Raw genomic sequence first — 7,056 nt, 5'->3', positions numbered from 1 at the left:
AGAACAACAGGAATGTGGCGCAAATGACAACTGATGCTAACTCTGTGTGTGCTTGAATTCTTTTCCCAGGGAACACAGAGCAACAACTGAGACTCCAAAAGATTCCCAAACAGTGTAATGAGCCACTATTAGAGCAGAGAAGAGGATTTAATGCTTGGGAACATTAAAAATAATAATATTGAGTGTGCTTGTTCAAGCTGAAAGCCCTCCATCACAGGGAGACATGAAGGGAGAGGGAAAAGGTTGGCTTGTTGACAAAGAGACCTGGTCTGCACTGATAAAAGTGTTCAAAATAAACGCATTACAAAAAGTCAACAGCACATCAAGAATTAGATACTATCTCATGCAATAAATGTTGTCTCTCTGTGTCTTTACAAGGCCAAAAGGAGCAGAGGTTTCTCCAGGGCCTCTCTAAGAAGAACATGAGTCCCATCCTAAGGGCTCCAACCGTGATCCAGTCACCTAGCAAAGACCTTGCTTCTAACACTAACACCCTGAGGTCTTGGGTTTCAGCATGTGAATTGGCGGGGGTGGGGGCAGAAATTCGGTCCATAGCAGGATGTGTTTTGGAAATAGAAACAGAGTGAAGGGTGTGCTAACAACCAGACACTACCTCTGGTTGGTTGGAGCTGAAGGAGCTAACTTTTATCGAGATGAACAACGGCCACTTCTTGGGAGATATTCAAGCACTTCTTAGACCTATTGCATTCAAGATGTGCGGTAGACATCCTAGCTGAGATAACAATTCTCCATTGGATCTGTAAGTCCAAAATCCAGCGCATAAAATGAGAGCTAGAGAACACCACCATTACAGGAAAAGAACAGACCGAGCCTATCCCAAACACAGGTGTATGAAATACGAAACAGATTGCAATTATCTTGGAGATATATTTTGGTCTTAGAAGGAAAAGTAAAAGCCTGAGAGAATGTTTTCTCTCCAGGCGACTCTCCTTAGGCACACCTTGGTCTTAACCATCCAGCAGAAAAGTATAAAAGCAAAGTATAAGAAGTAAAGCCATGGTGTGATGTTGAGCTGTAGGGGCCTCAGGTCAACAATTTCTGACATTGCCAGTGAAGCGGAAGATTCAATACTATTATGGACTATGGGACTCTTTTGGAATATTTTGATGAGTTAACACACCTATAATATTCAAATAACGGAACTTAGCAAAAAAAGGGGATACAGATGAATGTCCCTTTTGTATCTGTGTATTTAAAGTGGTTGGGATAGATATATAGTTACATTCTCTTAATGAGTAGAGTGATTTGTTCTAATGGTGTTTGTAAATGGGATATCATGTCTGCATCTTGTACAGCAATTAACCACTAGGAAGAATGTATGCAATGTGTTAATTATTGAACCTGTCCTACCAATTTGGTTTGAAACTATCTCATTGCTATTTGTTTCTCAATAAAATTATGGGAAAAAATAAATTTAAAAAAAAGGAAAAGTGTTGCAATAAACCTACAACTTCTTTTCAGGCTTATTATGCATTCAATATCACCACCCCAATAAAAATCCCAAAGAAATTTCTATGGAACTTGAGACACTAGTTCTGCAAAGTGTACAGATTAATGTCAAGGTGTTTTGCTACAAAGATCACATGATCTAAAGTAGCTCATTGATTTATCTGGAAGCCCAGTGAGAGAACTGCTTTACTTCAGTGTTCTGATTATTGGGTCTCTGTGTTATGTTTTTCTTAGATTATTTTCATTTCTTTCTGGTTTCTTGTAATACAAAACTGATATGGACGCCCTAACTTCTCTTCAGAATGGGTACACAGAGGAGGAAGGAAGCCCTGTTGGAGGTGTCTCTTTCCCGCCGACAGGAGGTCTCTATCTCTGGTGGCTCTAGGGAGGCTTTCTCTCACCCATGTTTGGCCAGAACAGGTGGAAGCTTTAAGCCTACCCAATCTCTAGAGCTCAACCGAGGTCGCAGTGGATCTCAGGCATGGGTGCCAAGCACAGTCAGATCCCAGGGTGGGTGTATCCACCTGTCTCGAGAGACACGGGACATGCGACAGATGGGAAATTGGCCTGTGTGAGAGAGAGGAAAGAGAGTAATAGATGCCAACTTGGGAATCAGCAATGACAGCAACATGTTAGAGAAAAGATGCATGAAAGAGACACATATAAAGACACACCGTGAAGAGAAATGTGTCCTCCTAAATAACAAAACATCCTGTAAAATCATAATCATAAAAATGCCTGCTATTGGACAAGAATGAACAAATACACCAGTAAAAGGGAATGCAGTCAAGAACTAAGCCACACTTATGTGACAATTTAGCACATGATGAAGGTGACGTTGGAAACCAATGGACAGCAAATGGATTGCTTCATAAAAGTACCACATGATCCGGCAGCCAGTTGGGAAAAGATAAACTTAGAGACTAACTTCATAAAAAGGCACAAAATAAACTCCAAGTACAATGAAGAGCTCCTAATAAAATGTGTGTCCATTCAAACAGAAACGAGAAAATATTTTTCTAATCTGTGGTAAGGGAAAGTATTTCTCAGCTAGTCAAAGCCCAGCACCTATGAAAGAAAAGGCTAGCGGACTTTTCAGATATGTTGAAAACATGTGGAAGAAGACCAAAAATGACATTTTAAATTAAAATCAAAAACCACAAAACCTTTGTGAAAATATCCTCACTTATGTTAGAGGCTATTATTTAAGGCCTAAAACAAGAAAATAATGTCTATGGACTGTTGACTGAAGGCCTCCAGGCTGCAAGAACTTCCAGGGCTTGGCTGGATCTTTGGGGAAGGCTCTGAACTCATCCTCAGCTGATGGGTGCCCTCTGGACACTCATTGAGCATGACCACCAATTAGAGGGTGCTGTGGCCACTGCGAGGCCTCAGAGGAGACTCCTCTGGCTTCCAGAGCTTCCCTGGTCAAGTTAGGCTGCATATCCTCTCACCCTTGGTTTCCACAGATTCATTCCCTCTGCTACCTGTTTCTCCTCTTTCCTGCTCACAGCCTGCCCTCTACAAACCATGCATGGAGCCCCCAGCCATGAGGGTCCACCCCGCGGCCCCTCTGGCCCTGCTGCTCCTTCCTCACCATGCCTCCTATAGATAAAGTCCCTCCAGAGGGAAGTTCCCAGGCCTGCAGACAACAAGGACAGGCTCTGTCCTTTTCATAGCATCCTGAGCCTCACAGCAAGACTCTGGTGTGCAGCACGAACTGGAAAACAGAAAATCACACTCTGCACTTGCAGCTTTAGCCAAGCAGAAGGAAGGATGGGAGGAGGAGGGAGCCCCCAACCTTTTCAAAAGCAGAGATATATTTCTTAATGACACACATTTAACTCCAACACCTCAAAATCTATTCAGAAATAAGTCACTGCTTTCGAATACGCTTCACTGTTGCCTATTTATTTCAGTAAAATCTCCATTGGTGTTGCAATGGAGACAGACCTTTTACCAGGTTTAGCTTAATGGCTCAATGTGCCTACTTAAAAAGGAAGCCCACCATCATGCTTGCAAGAACAAAAATCAAAAATTATTTTCCCACCTTTCATTGCAGGAGTAAAAGCTGAGATTTGGTAGAATTTAAATTTCAATTAAATTTCAATTTAATTTAGCCTCAGAGCTCAAGCCTGCTTTCCCCCCAGGAAAAACAGGGCTGTTCCTAGAAGCCAAATTTGAAGAAACTGTATTAAGATATCTGGGACGCATCTGACTCCTGGTGCCAGGGCATGAAGACCAGTCTGATAACCATGACTCTGTTTGGGGCCTTACGTGGGAAAGGAGGGTGAGAGGATAAAGAAAACGTGAGAAAGCAGAGGGCGATTACCAGCCTGGTGAGGGAAAGAAGCCTGTGTGGGGAGCGAAGGGCGCTCAAGGAATGTGAAGCCCCAGTTACGTAGGAAAGGGGGGGATTTTCCCTTGAGATCTATTGCCTAGCATGGGAAACACACAAAATGTTAGTAAGCTGCATTCGTAGTTGCTAAGAAAATAAATCGCAAACGCTCGCACCTCCAAAACAATGCATTCAGGGTGATTAGCTTGATTTGATCATTCCACATTGGATTTATGAGTCAGAATATGAATTTGCATATCACACATATGTACCAGTACAGTTTGCCAACTTGCAATGAAAACTTTGAATGTTTGGAAATGAATTAAAGTTTTAAGAAATTCTAAGTCATTTGCAAACATGATGGTATAAGGAGTTTTTGCTACTTTTTGGCCCACTAATAATAATCATGCTTAGATTAAAAAAGAATGTATGCTTTGGAAATGCATAATCATATATACAAAGGAAATGAATCATCAAAATGTTGCAAAAGAAGACAAAAGAGGGAGCCAGGGAGGTGGCTCAGTAGAATAAGAGCTTGCCTGGCAGGCCCAAGGGCCTGAGTTCAATCCCCGTTTCCACCAAAAAAAAAAAAAAAAAAAATCATGGGGCTAGGGAGATAGCTCAGTAGAATAAGCACTTGCGCGGCAAGCACAAAGTCCTGAGTTCAATCCCTAGTACCGCAAAAAAGAAGACAAAAGAACGTTCGGATTAACCTTGAGGATGTTGTTCTCCAGGAAATAAGCAGTGAAAGCAGATGAATAGTGCGTGATTGCACTCACATGAAGGATTTAAAGTAGCTGGGCTCAAGAATCACGCCAGTTGAGGAAAGGATGAAAAAGCACTAATCAAATAGGCATAAAGCTTCAACCGTACAAAGTGACTAAGATCTAGAGACTTCTGGAGCAGAGCACAACAGGAGTTGACAATATTGCACCGGATACCTAATCCTTAAAGAGGGCACATGCCATGTGAAGTGTTCCTGTGACAATAAAACACCATTTTAAAGCAATTCAAGTTCTTTCTGTAGGAACTGATCTTTACTATATCACTGACTTAGAAATAGGTCACAGTGCAGATCTCTGTGCCCCGTTCAAGCGCACAGTACAGTCTCACTATGAAAACCTCCCTTTCCATTTTCTTCATCTCTCTTAAGAGTTGAACTGGGATCGCTTCTGGGTCATGCACTATACACCTCATTCCCCACTCTGTCTACCCATCATGATGATTGGAGTGAAACACATCCATCATGTGAGCCAGCTGAATACATGTGTGTGTGGATAAACACATAATGTGTGCCGTCTTCTTCTAGTCCTTGGCCCTGAGGAGTCTCTCTCACCATGCTGTAAAGACTTGTTTTATATCCCATTACTTTATGCAAGAGTAGTAAATCCTAACCTAAGTTTCTGAAAAAGATTTCTCTTCATGCATAAATGTAGACACTTCAGTGTTTATAGTGCTATTAAACAACCTCTCCAGATGAGTCAGGCTGGTGCTTACTGTCAGGGGTAATGATGGCTGCTGTCTCTTGCCTGCCTCCGAGGTTGTGCTAAATTCTTAGCCGAGATGGTCCATTTACTCCTTATAGGCACTCTATGAGCTAGACACCCTCTGTCCATTTTCTACATGAACTAACCAAGCCTGATTGTTGTTAGGTAACTAACTTATTGAGGAAAAGATGAGCTACACAACACCCAAAGTCTATAAGAAGCTTGTGATTTGAACCCAGGCATGTCAAGCTCAAGGCTCAAGTGTCTCATCTGACCTCATTAGACAGCAAACACACACCATGGAAACTAAATGTGATATTGGGTACACTAAATAATTTAATCACAATGGACATTCCACAAAGCATAAGCACATCAAATCATCACATTGCCCACCATGAATATATAAATTTGTGTCACTTATACCACATTAAAGCTGGAAGAATATAAATATTAGATCAAATCAAAAGAGTTTAGATATATGTTGAAGTACATTTTAGATGTACAAAGTAGCAACTTAAGAAAATTTCAGGCCTGTATAGAGAAGCTGTGTGGTGGTGAGAACTTTGGTATTCACTTTGCAAAACAGCAAAGGCATCCAAGGCCAGATTTGGTGACGAATCCTCTTTAAAATCCTAGCTCTGAGCAACAGAAATGCAAATAGTCACTCTTGTGCTAGGAGGAGACATTCCTACGGTCTGGAAGATGAATCACCTCTCCTTAGAACCCCATGGTTGGCCCTTGCTTTGTCCCATGCACCTTAGCTTTGGAGAAAATCATTGGTCTTAGGATCCAGTTGGCGTGTCCACCAGGAGCCAGGTTGCCCAGTCTAGAAATGCAAAGATTTACCTCCCTGCGGAGCTCAAATGTTTGACTGACAGAAAATGGAAGGTGCAAGTGGGACATATAAAAGGCCCCTTTCTCTTCACAGGATCCTCACACCCCTGCAGAAGTCCTGCTGTCGGGGAAGTCCATGTCCTTAGCAGCTGACTGTGGGACAGAGGGTTGCTGCATGTCTGCATCTTGTACAATGAATAACCACTAAGACAACAATATGCAATGCATTAATTCTTTAAACTATGCTAGTAATCGTTTTTGAAACTGTCTCCTTACTATTTGTTTCTCAATAAAATTATCTTTTTTAAAAAGGGACACACACATACACATGAGCCAAAGGAGTTGAATGTAGATACTAGGCCAGTATCATATATAATTTCTCAAATAATGCACAAAATCACAATTATATAAGTATCATTATAAGCAGAAAACAAAATAAAATAAAACCCCATTTAATAAAGACTTTGGTGATCAGACCGGACACACAATTAGAACCATATACATGAAGCTGCCCACTGAGGGGATTTCTTTGCTTGTGAGCTGCACATGACAACTCAAACTCCTAGAGAACATAAAACCTAGCAAGAAAAATAATGTCCATGCCTAAAGTCAAGTTAGTGAGGCTGTCAGTGCTAGACTGGCATAGTCAGTCAACTGGGTTAGTTTCCAATTGTTAGACAGTTAGTGGTTGGTTGGCCAGTAAGGGACTGTAGCCTTCCCCACCAAAAGGCAAATGTGAGGCTACTGTCCTAGGTACCCAAGCTGGATATTGTAGGCCTACAAGCACCCTTCTAAAGTGGAAGAAAGCTGTTCTGGGCAGATCAAGATGAGTTTCAAGAGACTGCACTGGTAGTGAGGTGAGGTCTCAGCAGAGAACTAGCCCTTGCCTCTCAGAGTATAGAAGTGAGACTGAGAGCAAACAGAATC

This window comes from Octodon degus, unplaced genomic scaffold (assembly GCF_000260255.1).
Source record: "Octodon degus isolate 3935 unplaced genomic scaffold, OctDeg1.0 scaffold00008, whole genome shotgun sequence".
Classification (NCBI taxonomy): Eukaryota; Metazoa; Chordata; class Mammalia; order Rodentia; family Octodontidae; genus Octodon; species Octodon degus.
The sequence above is the reverse complement of the archived record's forward strand: the minus strand, read 5'-3'. Positions refer to the sequence as shown.